Source organism: Nycticebus coucang, chromosome 24 (genome assembly GCF_027406575.1).
Source record: "Nycticebus coucang isolate mNycCou1 chromosome 24, mNycCou1.pri, whole genome shotgun sequence".
In the NCBI taxonomy this organism is placed as follows: domain Eukaryota; kingdom Metazoa; phylum Chordata; class Mammalia; order Primates; family Lorisidae; genus Nycticebus; species Nycticebus coucang.
Genome location: NC_069803.1, coordinates 12,405,762 through 12,426,292, shown reverse-complemented (window position 1 = coordinate 12,426,292; position 20,531 = coordinate 12,405,762). Strand labels below are relative to the sequence as shown.

The 20,531-nt window shown below is 43.6% G+C and overlaps 1 pseudogene; it reads right to left on the bottom strand.

Annotated features, from left to right (window-relative positions):
* Positions 1–3,799: 3,799 nt before the first annotated feature.
* The window catches only part of LOC128576216 (general transcription factor II-I-like), a 48,519-nt pseudogene continuing 31,787 nt past the window's right edge, over positions 3,800–20,531 (bottom strand).

Here is a 20,531-nt window from a genome sequence, read left to right as displayed (position 1 = left end):
ATCTTAAAAGCAGTAAGAGAAAAGTGATTTATTACATACAAAAATTTCTCAATAAGATTAACAAAGGAGGGTGGTGCCTGTGGCTGTGCCTGTGGCTCAGTGAGTAGGGCACCAGCCCCATGTACCTAGGGTGGCGGGTTTGAACCAGCCACGGCCAAACTGCAACAAAAAAATAGCTGAGCGTTGTGGCAGGTGCCCATAGTCCCAGCTACTCGGGGGGCTGAGGCATGAGACTCGCCTGAGCCCAAGAGCTGGAGGTCAGCACTCTACCGAGGGTGACAAAGTGAGACTCTGTCTCTAAAAAAAAAAAAAAAGATTAACAAAGGATGTCTTTATTTCCTTATTTTATTTATTTTTTGTCTCTGACCCAGGCTAGAGTGCCATGGCATCAGCCTAGCTCACAGCAACCTCAAACTCCTGGGTTTAAGCAACCCTCCTGCCTCAGCCTCCAGAGTAGCTGGAACTACAGGCACCCACCACAACACCTGGCTGCTGGTCTCGAACTCCTGCCTCAGCCTCCCAGAGTGCCAGGATTACAGGTGTGAGTCACTGCATCCATCCTAAAAGAGGATTTCTTATCAGAAACCATGGAGATGAGAGAGCACTAAGGTGACATAGTCAAAGTGCTAAAATAAAAAGACTGTCGATCAGAAATTCTATATGTAGGAAAGCTATCCTTTTAAAGTGAAAAAGAAGCAAAGACATTCGTAAGTTAAAAAAATGAGAGATATCATTGTTTAGCAAACCTAATCCATGACAAACACTTATAGGAGGTTGTTCAGGCTGAAATGAAAGGATATAAATAGTAACTCCAATCCACACAAGAGGTAAAGAACACCAACAAAGGCAACTGTGTAAGTAAATATCGAAGGCAGTCTAAATGATTTTTTCTTTCTTTTTTTTTTTTTTGTAGAGACAGAGTCTCACTTTATTGCCCTCGGTAGAGTGCCGTGGCCTCACACAGCTCACAGCAACCTCCAACTCCTGGGCTTAAGCGATTCTCTTGCCTCAGCCTCCCTAGTAGCTGGGACTACAGGCGCCCGCCACAACACCCGGCTATTTTTTGGTTGCAGTTCAGCCGGGGCTGGGTTTGAACCCGCCACCCTCGGTATATGGGGCCGGCACCTTACCAACTGAGCCACAGGTGCCGCCGATTTTTTCATTGTCTTTTCTTCTACCTGATTTAAAATATAACTGTGTAAGCAATTATTATAAAACTGTGTTGGGCTTGTTTTGTATGACTATAATAACACAAATATACAGTGCAAATGTAATGGAACTATATAGGAGCAAACTGCTTGTGTACTATTTAAATTAAGTTTGTATTAATTTACAATAGATTGTTACAAATTAATATGTAAATTGTAATCATCAGAGCAACAAAGGAAATAAATAAAAAATACATAGTAAAAGAAATGACAAAAGAATGAAAATGGTATGCGAGAAAAATCTAACACATAAGAAGGCAGTAATAAAGGAATAGGGAAACAAAAAGTTCTAAGACACATAAAAGACAAGTAGTGAAATTGTAGATGTAAATCCTGCCTTACCAATAATTACATTAAACAGAGATTGATTAAACACTCCAATCTAAAGCGAGTGATTGTCAGAGGGATAAAAAGACATGATCCAAATATATTATATCTACAAGAGACTCATTTTATTTTATTTTAACTTTTTTAGAGATAGGGTCTTGCTCTGTTGGCCAGGCTGAAGTGCAATGATCTGATCATAGTTCACTATAACCTCAAATTCTTGAATTCAAGCAGTTCTCCACCTGCCTTCTGAGTAGATGGGACTACAGGTGTGCACCACCATACCTGGCTAATTTTTTAAAATTTTTTAGTAGAGATGAGGGCTCATTATTTTGCCCAGGCTAGTCTTAAACTCCTGTCCTTAGGGAGTTCAGCCTCCCAAAGTGCTGAGATTAGTCATGAGCCACTGTATCCAGCTGAGTTCATAATTTTTCATCCTCTCTGCTGATTTCAGTCTTTTAATTGGTGTGTTTAGACCATTTACATTTAATGTTATTATTGATATCTTAGGACTTGACTTTTCCATTTTATTATTTTCTAGTTATCTTTTCTGTTTTCATTTTTATATTTTCCCCCATCTTCCTATAGGTTACTTGAACATTTTTCAGAATTCCATTTTTCTTATTATAGTATTTTTTACTATATTTCTTTGATTAGCTTTTTGTGGTTGCTCTAGTTTGTTACATTAATATGTACATACCTGATCATAGTTTTATTGTGTTAGTATATCTAAAACACAATTTTATGCAGAAACTATTTTCAAACAAATTTTTTTTTCAGTGTGTGAAAGGCATGGATGGATTTCATTTATTACCCTATATCTACAATTTATTTGAGGTAAAATATAAGCAAGACACAAAAATGCCTATTTCTGCTTCCCTGTGATAAAATTCTCCATTGTGAATAGTGATAAAGCTAATGAAAACTCTATGCCATCACCTACCTACCTTTTCATATTGCTGGTATTTTCAATTCTTATTGTTTGTGAAATCTCAACACATGTAAGATTCTCCTACAAATGGAGCAGAATATCAAGAGAGTGCAGGATTAGCCTCACTCCCCACACTGGTGCCTCAATGTTACAAAAATTAGAAAATGACACAGGCAGTGACAACCCCTTGGGACTGATCCAAGCTGGACCAGTGCTCCAGAGAGTTCCATGCCACAACAGGTTACATTGTTATCTAGCTTGCACAAGTACTCATACCTGATCTTCAAATCTGCTACACCATGCACTTTATTTGGATGAAAAGTAAAAGTGGTAGAGGTTCTCTGTAATTCATCTGTAATTCACACGTGGAGATACTGACCTCTGATTGTTAGGTGATCCAGATTTTTTTTTTTTTTTTGAGACAGAGTCTCACTATGTTGCCCTCAGTAGAGTGCTGTAATATCACAGCTCACAGCAATCTCAAACTCGTGGGCTTAAGCAATTCTCTTGCCTCAGCCTCCCAAGTAGCTGGGACTACAGGCACCACCACAACGCCTGGTTACTTTTTTTTTTTTCTTTTGTAGAAACAGAGTCTCACTGTACCACCCTCGGTAGAGTGCCGTGGCGTCACACGGCTCACAGCAACCTCTAACTCTTGGGCTTAGAGCGATTCTCTTGCCTCAGCCTCCTGAGTAGCTGGGACTACAGGCGCCCGCCACAACGCCCGGCTACTTTTTTTGTTGCAGTTTGGCCAGAGCTGGGTTTGAACCCGCCACCCTTGGCATACGGGGCCGGTGCCCTACTCACTGAGCCACAGGCGCCGCCCCTGGTTACTTTTTGTTGCAGTTGTTTAGCTGGCCCTGGCCAGGTTCAAACCAGCCACCTTTGGTGCATGTGACGGGCGCTATAACCACTGTGCTGGGGGCGCTGAGCCAGTTTTTCTTTTAACTATAATAAAAAAAAAAAAAATGAACCATGATAGAAGCTTAGGAAAAAGTTTAGTCAAATATACAGATACTAACTGTTCACTTAGTCATTAAGTAGAGCTGTGAAAAAGGATCATTTCAATGATTTTTCAAATAGAAAAACTAAAGAACTGAACTGTCACGGGAATTTTCTTCACTGCAGAAGCTGAGATGTTTCAGTAGGAGATATCTTCACTCGATTGGAAAATAAACACCATAGCTGAAGGCTCTGCTGAATACTAAAAAAATCTGATGAGATTCATCCTTGTCATTTTCCCTGTCATTTTTCCAGCATTGCTATAAAATCCTTATAATACATTCCAAAGTAAACCAGCCATTCCAAACCTACAGTCACTCCACTCTTTAATTCAATTCACAGAACTGCTGAAAAAATAGATATTTCTATCTAAAAGTAGGGAAAAAGTCTGTATAGAAGGTATATTACAAGCTTGGGGCAGTAACAGGTCCAAAAAGCTCTTCTCAACCCCTGATACTTTTAAGCCTAGGAGGGAAGGAAGAGTCTTCCAGGTGGGGTCTGGTTCTTGCTTGATCTGAGAGCTTCCATCAGTCTCTTATTTCTTCTGTTGCTGGAACTTCCAACTGGCTTGGTTCAGCTGACTCTTGTATCACTGGGCCTTCTGACTCATTCTGATCAACCAACTGGTCATTAATCACAAGTCCTGTTCCTGGTCTAATGACTGTGAATTTGATAAACTCAGCAGAATCTAAGATCCTTCTCATGGAGCTGATTTCCAGGTACCTGGGGGCTTTGAATGACACCCCAGGAGGCATGCCATCCACTTCCACACAGCCGGGGTTAATGGTGATTTTCCTGTACGGAACTTTCATAGGGAAACCCGTACCAATAGCTTCACCAAATTTTCAACTGAAAAGTCATTCACTTGCTCTCCTAGCTATCTAGCTTCTTTTTTTTTTTTTTTTTTTGAGACAGAGCTTCAAGCTATTGCCCTGGGTAGAGTCTGTGGCATTGCAGCTCACAGCAACCTCCAATTCCTGGGCTCAAGCAATTCTCCTGCCTCCGCCTCCCAAGTAGCTGGGACTACAGATGCCCGCCGCAACACCCGGCTATTTTGTTGTTGTTGTTGTTGTTGCAGCCTTATTGTTGTTTGGCAGGCCGGGCTGGATTTGAACCCGCCAGCTCAGGTGTATGTAGCTGGCGCCTTAGCCGCTTGAGCCATAGGTGCCAAACTGCTATCTAGCTTTTTCAATTTTTTTTTTTTTTTTTTTTTTGCAGTTTCTGGCCGGGGCTGGGCTTGAACCGCCACCTCTGGCACATGGGGCCGGCGCTCCACTCCTTTGAACCACAGGTGCCGCCCAGCTTTTTCAACTTTTGAAAGTCTTTCATTATCATCATTGGACTTGTCACCTGAATGATGTTAAGATCGTCAACACCTGATGCAGTAGTATTAACACTGGGTGATGAATTTATTTTTCTGGTGGGGGCTCTTAGAGGAGGAGGTGCTCTCCTTAATTACCATCTCAAACATTTCAGGCTTTTTAATAATGAACTTAATTTTGGCTTTGTTTCTAAGGATCTTCTCCAGGCTTGAAATGCCAAAAGTAGACAGTCTTAGGAATGGTACACCCTCAGGTAAGTCTTCCACGTAAAAGTCTTCTGGGAAAGACTCAAGTAATGCAAACAGCACCTTCACAGCTTGTTTAAGGCCAAGAGCTTCACCGCATTTTTCATTGAAAAGATTTTCAACTTTCTGTTTTAGGTCTGTGGTTTTGGCATTCCAGGCCTCAAAGGAAAATTGTCTACTTCGAGGCTTAAGAGGAACATTAGAACCATTAGTCTAGGTAGGGGTTCCAACAGCTGAGGTTTGAGGATTGTCTTTTTTTTTTTTTTTACTGTTTCTGGCTGGAGCTGGGTTTGAACCCACCACCTCCGGCACATGGGGCCAGTGCCCCACTCCTTTGAGCCACAGGCGCCACCCCAGTATTGTTGTTATTAGGGCCTTCCACAGTGACCTCAGCTTCAGGAACCTTTGAATTGATCCCAGGGCTGCATGGTGTTTTTGGGGACTGCAATGCTTTAGTGTTTATTTTACTAGCCATTCCAGGAGGCAAGTGGGAAAAAACTAGTTCAGGGTTGTTTTGTTGTTATTGTTGTTTTTTAATATAGTTCAGGGTTTTTAACAACAAACTTGATTTTATTACTCCACAGACAATCCTTTCACGTGGTGGAATTCTAAACCAGGTAGGGCTTCTAAAGGGAATTCCTTCAAGCAAGCCTTCTACATAAAGGAAGTCAGGATTTGATTCAAACACAGGATATGGACCTTTTACTGCCTTGGTGAGTCCAAGAGTTTGAGCAAATTAAAAATTAATCTCTTCCACTTGCTTCTGTAACTTGGTAATTCTGACATTCCAATCTTCTTTGGTTGAGTAACTTCAGTTGTACTGTGAGTCAGAAGTTCTGGTCTTTTAATAACAAATTGAATACGATTGCCCACTTGAATGATTTTTTTTTTCCAGCCCTGGGATAAGGCATGTTTTTTGATGGTCCTTCCGCACACAGATCTATTTTTTTTTTAGGACAGCCGCGCTTTGTTAGGACATCTTCAGAGCACAAGCAAATCAAAGGCATATGGGGTCCAGAGTCCCACCATGGCTCTCTCGGACCCCAGGGAGAAAAATCACATGGGGCTGAAAACAGAGTGGGTTTCTCAACGTCGAAGTGCAATTAGCTGTGGGGGTCAGTGGGGAGGCTCTGAGGCCCAGGCCCAGCTCAGAGCGGTCATCCTTGCGGGAGGCGACGCGGTGGGTGAGGTCGCCCCAGGACAGCTCGGGGGGGGTCTGTGGACCTCAGCAGCAGCAGCCGGAGCTCTGGTTGCCGGAGCGCTGGGACCTCTGGCTGTCGCCCCGCAGCAGCCGCAGCCCGGACACCGGCGGCTCCCGAGCGGGACGCAGCAGCAGCCGGAGGAGGAGGCGGCGGGCGGGGGCGCGGGGCGCGGGGCGGAGCCCTGGGAGGACGATGCCCTGGGAGGACGATCGCCTGGAGGAGCCTTTGGCTGCCGAGCTCCGTTGCGGGCACACGACTCGGCTGCACAGGAAGGCTCACTCAGGTCTCCAGATGGAACAGGCCACCTGCTTTAGGATGTGCCTCAAATTTCTGGTAGGGTACAGCCTTGGCTTCGGTGCTCCCCAAGGCTTCAGCGATTCTTTTGCAGAAAAGCTGATCTACCGCCTTTCTTAATTTAGTGATTCTGGCCTACCGTGCTTCCTTTACTCAGAAACTGGTTTATCAAGCTGTAAATCTCCACGTGTTGAATTCAGAAGTTCCCGTTGCTTTATCACAAAACAAATCCTTTCCTTTGCAAGTAGTATCCTCTCAAGGTGAGGCATTAAGGCCTTCTATGCAGAGATCTTCTACATAAAGATCTTCAGCTTGAGACTGGAGGACAGGGTATGGAATCAGCACTGGACCTTTTCCTTTTGTAGCTTGAGCGTATTTTCTTTCAAACAATTCTTCGAGTTGTTTGCATAGATGAGAAATTCGAGCATTCCATTTCTCAAAGTTAAACTCCCTCACTTTTCTCTTTCCAGCTTTGGCAGGTTCTGTAACTGGGACGGTGGTGGCTCATTGGTCTTTGGTCTTAGTGGAGAATAATCATCATCATTATTAATTTTATGTCTCAATATTATAAACCTTTTTTGTGTAACAAGACACACATTTCTGCTTGCTTCAAATTTGAGCCCAAACTCCAAACATACTATCTTGTTTTAATGAAAATTTTTTTATCAATAGCAGCTGAATGATACTTTCTCTTCATGAACTGCTCCCTCATGTTCCTGGTACTGAGGGCTCCCAAGCTCTTCCCTTCAGTCTTTGCTGCACTAGAAGTGTTAGTTGCTTCTGGCTGGTCGCTGGTAGCACAGTGGTTATGGCACTTGGCCACATGCACCGAGGCTGGCAGGTTAGAACCCAGGCCAGCTAAACAATGACAACTGCAACAAAAAAACAGCTGGGTATTTTGGCGGGCACCTGGCAGGCGCCTGTAATCTCAGCTACTTGGGAGGCAGAGGCAAGAGAATCACTTAAGCCCAAGAGTTTGAGGTTGCTATCAGCTGTGATGCCACAGCACACTACCCAGGGTGACATAGTGGGAGTCTGTCTCAAAACAGAAAAATAAAAGAAATGTTAGTTGCTTCCTACAGCCCTCTAAGCTACCTAGGAATTTCTTTCTGTTTGTTCAGCTCTCCAACATCTATAACAAATTTTTATATTAAATTCCCTCTGTTGATAAACCTCATGTGATTTCTGTTTTCCTAAGAGGATCATGAATGATAATGACAGAAGAGAAGGGAAAGGGCAGGGAACTAATGTATTTTGAGCTCCTGCTATGTAATAAGTATACAAATAATATCAATAATTTAATATGTCTATTAATAATAGCCATCCCTTTTTGAGGACCTGTTCTATGACTCTTTGCACGGCTACTTTTATCTTGTGGTTTAAGTTTTTGCTAGACTTTCACCTTAAAGAGATTTTCACTGATCACTTTAGCAAAAGTGAGTACTATTTGCTGTTAGTCTCTGCTTCAGCTCTCCACAACAATGTGCAGTTTATTTACTTTTCTGGTCTGTCTCTCCCACTAGAACTTAAGGTCTATGAGGAGAAGGCCCATATTGGTCTTGTTCACCACTGGATTACTAAAGCCCAGCATAGCCCTAGGCTTGTAGTGGACACATGTCAGTATTGACGTATCCATTACGTGTTCCTGTTTAACAAGCCAGGAGCAGGGCGGCGCCTGTGGCTCAGTGAGTAGGGCGCCAGCCCCATATGCCAAGGGTGGCGGGTTCAAACCCAGCCCCGGCCAAACTGCAATAAAAAAATAGCCGGGCGTTGTGGTGGGCACCTATAGTCCCAGCTGCTGGGGAGGCTGAGGCAAGAGAATCGCGTAAGCCCGAGAGTAGAGGTTGCTGTGAGCCGTGTGAGGCCACGGCACTGTACCCGAGGGTGGTACAGTGAGACTCTGTCTCTACAAAAAAAAAAAAAAACAAGCCAGGAGCAAGTTGGTGACTTGAAACAATTCTCACGCCAGGACTGGGACTCTCATGAGTTTGTGATCTGGCTGGGTGATTCTTTTGCTGATCTCGTCTGGGTTCACTCAGCTGATGGGTTGGTTGGAGCTGAAAAGTCTCAGATGGTCTCACTTGGGAATAGCTGGAACCTTTCTTCTGTTTTTTTTTTTTGTTTTTCTCTCTCTCTTTTTTTTTGGGGGGGGGAGAACAATCTCACTCTGTCATCCTGGGTAGAGTGCCATGGCATCATCATAGCTCACAGCAACCTTCAACTGTTTGCCTTATTTTTTTTTGTTTTTTTGAGACAGAGTCTCACTTTGTCACCCTTGGTAAAGTGCTGGCATCATAGTTCCCAGCAACCTCAAATTCTTGGGCTCAAGCGATTTTCTTGCCTCAGCCTCCTGAGTAGCTGAGACTACACGTGCCTGCCACAATACACAGCTATTTTTTTTTTTTTTTTTTTTAGAGGCAGGATCTTACTTTGGCTTAGGCTGGTCTTGAACCTGTGAGCTCAGGCAATTCATCTGCTTCGGCCTCCTAAGTGCTGGGATTACAGGGGTGAGCCACTGCACCTGACATCGCCTTATCTTTTATATTTTTAGTAGAGATAAGGTCTCTCTCTTGCTCAGGCTGGTCTCAAACTCCTGAGCTCAAGCAGTCCACCCACCTTGGCCTCCTAGAGTGGTAGGATTACAGGCGTGAGCCACCTCACCTCGCTGGGACCTCTCTTTTTAGCTCAAATCTCTTTAAAAGACACCTGGATTCCAAGAGGGTAAGCTTCAATGTGCAGATGTTTATTGAGCCTCATGCTTGTGTCAAATTTATGCCTCATTAGCCAAGCAAGGCATTGGCCAAGACCAGAGTTAACACAGGAGACTAAGGGCGTGAATACCATGAATATCAGCAGGGTTAGTTCTGATAGACTTTTGCACTGGGAGCCATCAGTGCAAAAGTCTATAATTTTATATACATTATCACTAATATTGATAGTAGTCTGCTACATCATGTTTATTCTTATCTCTTTTTGCAGATGAAGACTCTAAGGTCCACAGAAGTCAAGTAACTTGATCAAGTTTCATAGTAATTAAGTGGTAGAAAATTCCAATTTTTGATTCCAATTCTATGACCTTTCATCATATCATAAATCCCCCTGGGAAGACCTAGGGTAAGAAAAAGAAGTTTTCCCTAAGGATGGAACTTCAATGCATATTTTTATTTTAATGGAAAGCACACTAGGCTCTATTTTTTTTTTTTTTATTAGTTAGAGACAGAGTTTCACTTTATGGCCCTCGGTAGAGTGTCATGGCATCACACAGCTCACAGCAACCTTCAACTCCTGGGCTTAAGCGATTCTCTTGCCTCAGCCTCCAGAGCAGCTGGGACCACAGGCGCCCACCACAACGCCCGGCTATTTTTTGTCGTTGTTGCAGTTCGGCCGGGGCTGGGTCCGAACCCACCACCCTCAGTATATGGGGCCGGCGCCCTACCGACTGAGCCACAGGCGCCGCCCTAGGCTCTATTTTTGTTTGCGTTGATGGAGAAGATCAGTGAGTCAACTAACATGGGCTTAGGAGATTGAAAAATAGCTTGACTGTCACGTAATAGCCAAACCATCTCATGTTCCCAATGGAAGTTTATGGTTCCTCAGCTGGAACCACATAATATTTCATACATAATTCTCTGTCATAGTTCTTACCTGTATACTATTTGTTGTTCCCCATTTATTATGAGCTCATCCTGGCCTGGGTCCACAAATGCCTTGTATATTGTCTGAAGTACTGAAGGTTCTCAACAAATGTTTGTTGAATGAATGAATGAATGAGCAGAAGTCAAGGAGACCAAACCTAAATGCCCTCACATTTTTCTAAGAACCCTGAGAAGAACCAATAAATAGCTAGAAAGTAAAGCATTAAAATGAGGTTTGCATTTGGTGGTTTGAATATCCTTGTCAAAACCTATCTTGAAACTTAATTGCCAGTTTAATAGTACTAAGAGGGAGACCTTGAAGAGGTGAATAGATCATAAGGGCTCTGTCCTGATGAAGGATTAAAGTCACAACCATTTCTCTGTGTTACATGCTCACTTTCACTTTCTACCTTCTTCCATGAAATAACAATCACCAGATGTCCTGAACACAAATAATCCTCCCATCTTGGCCCCCAGAGTGCTAGGATTACTGGTGTGAGCCACCATGCCTGGCCCTGCTTGTTTTTTAAATTTCATTTTTTTTTGTTTGTTTGTTTTTTTCCCATAGTTTTTTATCAACAATTTTGAAAGTCCACCTACAGGAGTCACACCCCATAGAATAGCCTTTTATTCTATTCCAGGAACCCTGAGGAGAATCAATAAATAACTAGAGAGTTAAGCATTAAAATGAGGTCTATAGAATGCTCATCCATTCTATCCCTTTCAGCGCTTATTTCAATATTTAATTTTTTTCCAAAATTGGAAATAAATTACCCCAAAGGAGATTTGTTGAAAACCACAGGAATTGGCAGCTTCTGTCTCTAGGCATATTGAACTATACAGTACCTTGACTCTGGTGATAGCAGGCATAGTGAAGAACAGAGAAAAAAGGAGAAAAAGGAAAAGAGAAAAACAAAAATAAATAAAACTTCAAAATATTAAGCAGAGCCCAGGCACAGTGGCTCATGCCTGTAATACTAGCACTCTGGGAGTCCGAGGCTAGAGGAACACTTGAGGCCAGCAGTTCGAGACCGGCCTAAGTAAGAGCGAGACCTTATCTCTACAGAAAATAGAAAAAATTGGCCAGGCATAGCGACACATACCTATCATCCCAGCTACTCAGAAGGCTGAGGCAGGAGGATCACTTGAACCCAAGAGTTTAATCTGCATTGAGCTATGATGATGATACCACTATACTCTACCCAGGGCAACAGAGTGAGACTCTGTGTCCAAAAAATATATATAGCCAGGTGTGGTTGGGAGCCAAGGCAAGTGGACTGCTTGAGCTCAGGAGTTGGAGACCAGCCTGAGCAAGAGTGAGATCTGGTCTCTAAAAAATAGCTGGGTGTTTTAGCTGGCACCTGTAGTCCCAGCTACTTGGGAGGCTGAGGCAAGAGAATCACTTGAGCCCAAGAGTTTGAAGTTGCTGTGAGCTATGATGCCATGGTACTTAACCCCAGGGCAACTGAGACTCTGTCTCCAATCTATACACTGAATGTGACACCTCCAGCCATTTGAAAATACTTAAGCAGTTTTAAAGTTTTCTACGTGAAGAAAAATGAGTCTCCAACAAAAAGGAAGGGCAGATATTTTTTGTTCACTTTATAAAAAGAACATGGATTTAAAGGGGTAATTTAATATCCATATGAATATAGAAAGGTGAGAAGTGTGTTTCGAGCCATTTCTCATTAATTCAGTGTTACAAAAATCATAAGCAATAAATACTAAGAAGTTTATGCCATGTGTGCTGATTCACAAATGGATGGACAGTGTTAGTTCCTAAGTCTCCCCAGTTGTTCACAGTAAGACCGGTAAGGCCTACCCTTGTTTTTTTGATCACCTGAGCAGGCTGTGGCTGGCAGGAGGCTCCAGGCATCTTAGTGCCAGTTCCGGATTTTACTGGCCCTCTGCCAGATGGTAGGCAGCTCGTGTGGACTCTGTCCCCGGGACACATGTAGGCAGGTGGACCAGCCAGCTGACACAGGCAGGGCTGAATAGGAGAAAATTAAGTGAGGCTGGGCCAGAGCTCCAGGAAGCTGGCACAGATTTCAGATTGGTTCCAGACTGTGCCTGAATCTGAAAGAATGTTCCCATGGTACAATTTCTGGCAACAGTCAGGAGGCCTATTGAAGAAGGGCAGATACTTTTCATACTGATCACAGACATGCCACACAGGTTAAAAGAACCTCTGTCTGCTTCATCGCGACTGAGTTGGCACAGCAGGTATCATTGACCCTAAATTGGGAAAGAGCAAACTAGGTCATCGTGAAGGCCACAGCAGAAGTGGATGGCAAGAACAGGGCTATGAACCCAGGTCTTTAAATTTAATGTTCAGGCAGGCACACTGGGCTTGCTCAGGGCTAAGACCAGCCTCTGAGGCCAGGTGGGCCATGAAACCGTGAGGTTGCTATGTCTTAAGCCCATTGTTGACCATGTGAGCTCCATGCCTGGGCCAGTTCCTGACTTCCTTTCAACTACAGTAAGAGGTTCAGCACTGCCTGCCATTGGCAACACCCTTATTCAGGGGACTGTGGTTGAACCAAGTTTAAAAACAGTAGAAGCTTTGTAAATTGACCACTCAAAGAACTGTAACAAACTGGCCAACATACAGAGGCAGTCAACATAAGGAACTAGGCTTACTGTACAGATACATACGTGTGGTGCGTGTACGGTCTATGAAAATTAGGTCAACTTCCCAGAAGACCAAAAATCACATTATAACAAAGATATTTGTACCAGAATGTTTATTGCAGCCCAATTCATAATTGCTAAGTCATGGAAAAAGCCCAAGTGCCCATCAATCCACGAATGGATTAATAAATTGTGGTATATGTACACCATGGAATATTATGCAGCCTTAAAGAAAGATGGAGACTTTACCTCTTTCATGTTTACATGGATGGAGCTGGAACATACTCTTCTTAGTAAAGTATCTCAAGAATGGAAGAAAAAGTATTCAATGTACTCAGCCCTACTATGAAACTATGGCTTTCACATGAAAGCTATAACCCAGTTATAACCTAAGAATATGGGGAAGGGGGAGAGGGAGGGAAGGGAGGGGGGAGGATGGGTGGAGGGAGGGTGATGGGTGGGATTACACCCATGGTGCATCTTACGAGGGTACATGTGAAACTTAGTAAATGTAGAATATAAATGTCTTAACACAATAGCTAAGAAAATGCCAGAAAGGCTGTGTTAACCAGTGTGATGAAAGTATGTCAAACGGTCTATAAAACCAGTGTATGGTGCCCCACGATCGCATTAATGTACACAGCTATGATTTAATAATTAAAAAAAAAGAAAATTAGATCAACTTAAGGAGGTGGTCAATGGAGGGAGATGGTCAACTATGGGGGTTCTACTGTACATACAATGTTGCATAATAAGACACTTGCTGAGTGCAGAGTATAGGTTCCTGTTTTGGAGATCAGTAGGCTTTGATGGGACTATAGAGCTGGGAGGACCTGGGACATTCATCTCTATCAATAGCCACCTTGTGGGGGATGACCTTCAATGACTCTGCGCTTTCTCTACCCTGTCTTTAAGGCAATACTTCTCAGGTAGGGGCAGTTTTACCCCCAGTGGACGTTTGCCAGTGTCTAGAGACATTTTTGGCCGTCACAACAATCGGGTGAGGGGTAGAAGGCAGGGATGCTGCCATATGTCCTACAATGCACAGGATGGCCCCCCACAATGTCAGCAGTGCCCAGGTTGAAAAACGCTGTTTCAAGGTATCCGGCTGAGCATAAAAAACACCCCTCTGTCCCCTCCCTGCCCACTCCTCCCCCTCAGCATAGCAACTTGCTCAAGACTTCACAGCTAGTGGCGTCCAAGCCCGAGATCAGGGATTCTGAGGAAGCGTGCCCAAGGGCCCCACCCATTCTAAGGAAAAACACCACTTGGTGGCAATGTTCTGCCCCCATCCTCACTCTCAGTCTCTTATAAAGTGGGCATCGCGACACCTACCAATTAGTATGATCATGAGGATTAAGTGCGATAAGGCATGTGGAAATGCTTTGTGAACTGGTTAAGTTCTGAGCTAATCCCAGTTCTTATTACGAATATGAAGGCCATAGGTATGTGAGGGGTACAGGAGGGGCAGTGAGCAGTTTGCCTGGGTTCACAGCCTATTTTTGCCATGTATGTTTACATCACCTTGAGCAATACATAGACGCTCTGTGTCTCTTTTCCTCACCTGTAAAATAGATAACATCAACGTTATCTACCTTACAGCATGGTTACTTGGGTGTGCCAGAGGGCAGTGCATAGGAAATGCAAAATAAACATTAGTTCTTATCGTTCGTTGTTGTTGTTAATATCCCAGCCTTCCTAACAGTGCTTCCTGACGCTATCTTCAGCACCCTCCTCACTCTTGAACATTTTTGTCAAAATGTACTTTTGTAGTATAGTCTGCAGACTCCCTGAGCATGGGATCAGGACTGTTTTTGTCATCTTCCTGTCTCTACTGTCTAAGACAGGTGCTCAGAAACTTTTGTTGGATTAATAAATGAAAGGAGGAATAAATTCCCAGCTCCCAAGAATCGTACCACCACGTAGAGACATGTCAATAAGTGTTTGCAAAGTAATGCTTGCAGTTATCAAACGATTTACGTTTCTTGGCTCGGTGCCTGTGGTACAGTGGTTACAGCACCGGCCACATGCACTGAGGCTGGAAGGTTGGAACTCAGCCCGGGCCAGCTAAACAACAACAACAACTGCAACAAAAAAATAGCCGGGCCTTGTGGCAGGTGCCTGTAGTCCCAGCTACTTGGGAGGCTGAGGCAAAAGAATCGCTTAAGCCCAAGAGTTTGAGGTTGCTGTGAGCTGTGGCACCATGGCACTCTACTGAGGGCAACTTGTGAGGCACTTGTCTCAAAAAAAATAATAATAATGTTTATTGAGTTGAGTATTTATAGATCATCTACTGTAGGTCCTGTGGGCACCATGGTAGGTACTGGGAGTACAGTAGTAAACCAAACAGATAACGTTTCTGCCTCACACGCTAGTGGGGAGAGATAGAGAGCAGATAGGGAGAAGTCATGTTAGGGGCTGACATATGCTGAGGGTGGTCAAGGCGAGAGGAAAGGAGGAAGGTGGAGGTTATTTTTCACCTGGGATTTTCTGGGAAGGATATTCTGACACAGAGGTATGTAAGCAAAGACCTGATGGAAACAAGGAAGAAAACCATTGGCTCTCTTAAGGCAAAAAAATTCCAGGTTCAGAGATTAGCAAAGGCAAAACTTGGAGAAGAGAACTGACTGGTGTGTTCATACAAAGGAGGCGCACAGGGCTAAGGCGGAAAAGCAGGCAGGCAGAGGTGGGACGGTCACAGAGCTTCAGGGGACCTCACTTGCATGGGCCTGACAACTCGCTCACATGTCACACACTTTCAAAGTTTCCAGAAATAAGGTATTTCTGGAATATCTGTCTGTCTCCTTCCTCCACTTCCCCTCTGTTCCATGTTCCCCTGAGCTGGATGGGATTAGATATTTGATATTTGGAATCTGGCATTTTCAGGATCCAAGGAGAACTTGCCCTTGGGGAAGGTGACGGTTAATTTTGGGTAACAACTGGAGTAGGGAAAACCTCGGGAAGTGGTAAAGCATTGTCGCTGGGTGTGTCTGTGAAGGTGAGGATTTGGGTGTGTGAATCTGAGTGAACTACTATATTTTGCCCTGTATAATGTGCACTTTTTTGCCCAATTTTTTTTTTAATTTCAGATTAATATAAGGATACAAACAGGTTACAATGTTTGCATTTGTTAGGTAAAGTCCCTTTTGTAATTGTGTCTCGCACCCTTACAATGTGCCTACTAGGTAGAATAACACCGATCCCCCTCCCTCTTCCCAACTTGAATTGAATCAAGCTTTTCTCCTGTGTGGGCGGGTATTAATTCCTCTTCTGGCTTCATATTAGTATTGAGTACACTGGATTCTTGCTTCTCCATTCTTGTGATACTTTACTAAGAAGAATGTGTTTCAACTCCATCCAGGTTAATACAAAAGATGTAAAGTCTCCCATCTTTTTTTATATTTTGTCCAGATTTTTTGAGGGAAAAACAAGGATTTGCATTATGCATGGGTAGTACTAATTCCGTACCTGTGCAAATATTTTTAATTCTTTTATTTGTGCTTATGTGTTAAAAGTGTAACTCTAGAAAGCAATAATAATATCCGTGTGTAAATAATACCTGGGACTATGGTAATCGGTTTTGTTGAACTTCCAATGAATTTGCAATGAAGACATTTTTGGCCAAGAAAGAGCAATAGACATATTTTTTCCTGACAGTTTGGGCAAAAAATGTGGTGCAGGCCAGGGGCAGTGGCCCACATCTGTAATACTAGCACTCTGGAAGGCCAAGATGGAAGGATTGGTTGAGCTCAAAAGTTTTGAGACCAGCCTGAGCAAAAGTGAGACCCTGTCTCTACTGATATTTAAAAATAGCTAGGCCCACCACAACACTCACCTGTAGTCCTAGCTACTTAGGAGGCTGAGGCATGAGGGTCACTTTAATCCAAGAGTTTGAGGTTGCTGTGAGCTATGATGATGCCATGGCACTCTACCCCAGGGTGACAAAGTGAGATTTTGTCTCAAATTAAATAAAAACCATCCTGCACTCTATAAATAGGAGTGCATTTGCACAGCAAAATACAGTAGGTGGAGGAGACCCACCCTCAGTGTGAACAAGCATTGTCCAACCTGCTAGAGTCCTGGATAGAACAAAAACAGAGGAAAGGCAGACTGGCCACTCTCTGTCCTGGAGCTGCGCTACACTCCTCCCCTGCCCTTGGACATCAGGCTTTCCAGGCTTTGGCCCCCACCTCATACACCAGCAGCCCTCAGGCTTCTCAGGTGTTTGGATTTTCATGGAGTGGAACGACCAGCGTCCCAGGTATCCAGTTTCACATGACCTGTCGTGGGACTGCTCAGCTTCCACAGTGATGTGACCCAGATTCCCCCATAAAACTCCCTCACGTATCTGCAGCATCTATGCATCCTTTGGTTCTGTCGCTCTGGAGAATCCTGATAAGTCTGGTAGATTTCTCACCTTTTGTCATTTACTTTCTCCTTGTAAATAAATATGCAAGTTCACACATGGCTTAGGATATCTCGAGTCCCACAAAACCTAGATCCCAGGCTGGAGGAAGGAGAGGAGGACAGGGAAGTGGCCGGTGCTCTCCGAGTGAGACGGGAAGCCGGTAGAGTGTTCTGAGCAGAGACGTGACATGACTTATGTCTGTTAGGAGAACATCGCCTTTGTGAGCAGTGCCTGGTACCCCAGGATGCTGCAGCACAGAGAATACAGCATTTGCATTTGAGTCGAGTCACAGGGATTTCTTAGGAGGTACAAACAGCTTCACCTTCAGATGGTGAGAAACTCGCCATGAGCCTGGGTCAGATAAATAGATGTGAGCTGGAGAGGTTGGCAGGATTAGGACACAGTGGGCAGGTGCTGCCCAAAAGCCATCTCTAGTTTCCATGGGCCCTATTGGCTTTCAATGGACAGGTACCATCTTGAAGTAGGACGTGATTTCCACCAGTACTTTCTTACACTCTCTTACGTGGCCCTACACTCTGGGGATACAGCTGTCTTATTAGTTCTTAGTCACAAACAAGGAATAGTGAAGAAGACTTCCGAGTGACCCCAATGCAGCTTCTTGGTGCTGTGGGAAATTGACTCTCCCTCGCACCCTAAACTACAGTTTCAGACCCAAGAACCCTCCTCTTCTCAGGCACACTTGTCTGGGGCAAGGAGCAGTTAACAGATTTCCTTGTTTCCCCAAAGGTAGGGATCTTATCCTTAGGCAGTCTACGCTTTGTCCCAGAATGTCCCACCACTGTCCTGTGCATGCCAGATCTCAGGCCCTCATGTAAACAGATCCTGGGTGGCCTCCCGCCCTGGCTGAGCAGCCATGCCTCATCACATCTGAATTCCCATGCTGGCATCCTCCTGGTCTGTGTAAAAAGGCCTCTACCATATAGACATGTTTGTATATACAGATGACAGGCCACATGTCATTGAGCTAAAATTGTAGGAACAAGCTTTTGAGTCTGAATGCTAAAGTTTCTGTTAAAGCCCACATGCCTATGGTTGAATCATGGCAAAGAACAAAATTCTTGGCAGAGGAGCTCTACCTTAATGTGAACATGAAGAAAGAGCTCATTGCTAGGTTGCAACAGTTACTTTTATTTTAGATGAATTGGGGAAAAAACAAAATTTTCCATTGAGGTTTTGGTGTGCCACTTGCAAGCCCCCTGTCTGACAACACTTCCCTTTTCTTCTTTCTATTGTTTGTGGAGTGTTTCTTTTTTACTATATTTCAACACAGACAAATATCCAGTAATCACAGTAAAGAGATTCGTGGTTTATAAATTGCCTTTTGCATATAGCAGTTCATGTAAGTGTCACAAGAACTTTGTGTGGAAGGAATTGTCCCTGTTTAATAGCCGACATGTTTGAAGGTCAGAGAGTTTGCACACTTATCCACGGGCACGCACATAGTAAATGGCAGAACCTTTATAAGCCAAGTCCAGCGCTCCAACGTGAGACCACTGGCAACTCATATTTTTGTGTGAAAGTGTTCGGTTGGAAGGTTAATATTTGTTTCTCATGGAAAGAGAGACTGAGGGTAACAGATGGCCAAGGAGTTTCTCTATTGCCATTAGACAGATACGATGTTACTGGTAGTTTGAGGATGTCCATTTTCTAATAGAGTTGGGTAATTTTCCAAAGCCAAAATTTCTATTTTGGATGAAGAAGCATAATAGTAAAGAATCAATAAGCAATCTGTTTTTAACTAGTTTTTTTTTTTTTTTTTTTTGAGACAGAGTCTCACTATGTTGCCCTTGGTAGAGTGCTGTGGCATCACAGCTCACAGCAACCTCAAATTCTTGGGCTTAAGTGATTCTCTTGCCTCAGCCTCCTGAGTAGCTGGGACTATAGGTGTCTGTCACAACTCCCGGCTATTTTTTAGTTGTAATTGCCATTGCTGTTTGGCAGGCCTGAACTGGGTTCGAACGCACCAGCCCCGGTATATGTGGCTGGTGTCCTAGCCTCTGAGATATAGGCGCTGAACCTTTAACTAGCTTTTATTTAGTTAGGAAAATAGTTCTTCCCACTGGTTTATCAAAGTTCTTTGGGAACAAGTAATAAAGATGAAACAGAGCTAGCATAAACAAAAAGGAAGAATAAATAAAATTACAGGTCGTCTAAGGAACCACGGGACAGGAATGCAATCAGGCGAGGACTTGAAGTGAGCAGGATTTTTTTTCTCTCTAGCTCTTTTTCTTGGCTTTCCTTTGAGCATGTGTTTCTTTTTTCTCTCTTTCTCAATTCAGACATACAGTCTCTGCTTCTCTGGCCCTACGAAGGAATATGGGAATATATCCCTGAACAGCCTTTGTGTCTGTCTCTCACCTCTGCTCCTTCATGAGAGGGAATAACTTCCAACTCTCTTTGGAAGTGTTTTGTTTTGTTTTTTTGAGACAGAGTCTCACTATGTCACCCTCTGTAGAGTGCTGTAACATCACAGCTCACAGCAACCTCCAACTCTTGGGCTTAAGCAATTCTCTTGCCTCAGCCTCCCAAGTAGCTGAGACTACAGGTGCCCGTCACAATCCTCAGCTACTATTTTGTTGCAGTTGTTGTTTTAGCCTAGGCTGGGTTTGAACCCACCAGCTCTGGTGTATGTGACTGGCACCGTAACCACTGTGCTACAGGCAGTGAGCCTCTTTGGCAGTGTTCTAAACTTTCTCTTTGTTCTTCTTAAATAAAATCTCTCTTTGTTACCCTGAATGACAAAAAAGAAAAGTTCAGCAACTCTTAAATATAAACATTAATGTCACGTGTCTATTTGTATGTTTAAAGCTGGGAACATCTTTAAAGGCCACCCAATCCAAACCCCCTTTATTCTTTATTTAAACCAGTGATGGAACTGAGAGTAGGTAAGTGAGGGGACGTGCTCAAAGTCACATAGCAAGTTGGCTGAAAAAATGACAAGTGAAATTGGAACACGTTATTGACTCCCAGTCCTATGTTCTTTTTACTGTATCACCTTTTTCCATATAGTCTAGAACTGGGGTCCCCAAATCCTGGGCTGCAGACCAGTGCCAGTCTGTGGCCTGGCACAGCAGGAGGTGAAGCTTTATCTATATTGATGAGGCTCACATCACCACCCGAGCTCTGTGGCCCATCAGCTCAGTGGCCGCATTACATCCTCACAGAAGCACAAACCCTGCTGTAAACCACACATGACAGGCATCTTGCTTGGGACTCCCAACGATTCTGCATTACAGTAAGTTGCATAATTATTTTGTTACATAATACAATGTAATAATAACAGAAATAAAGTACACAATAAATGT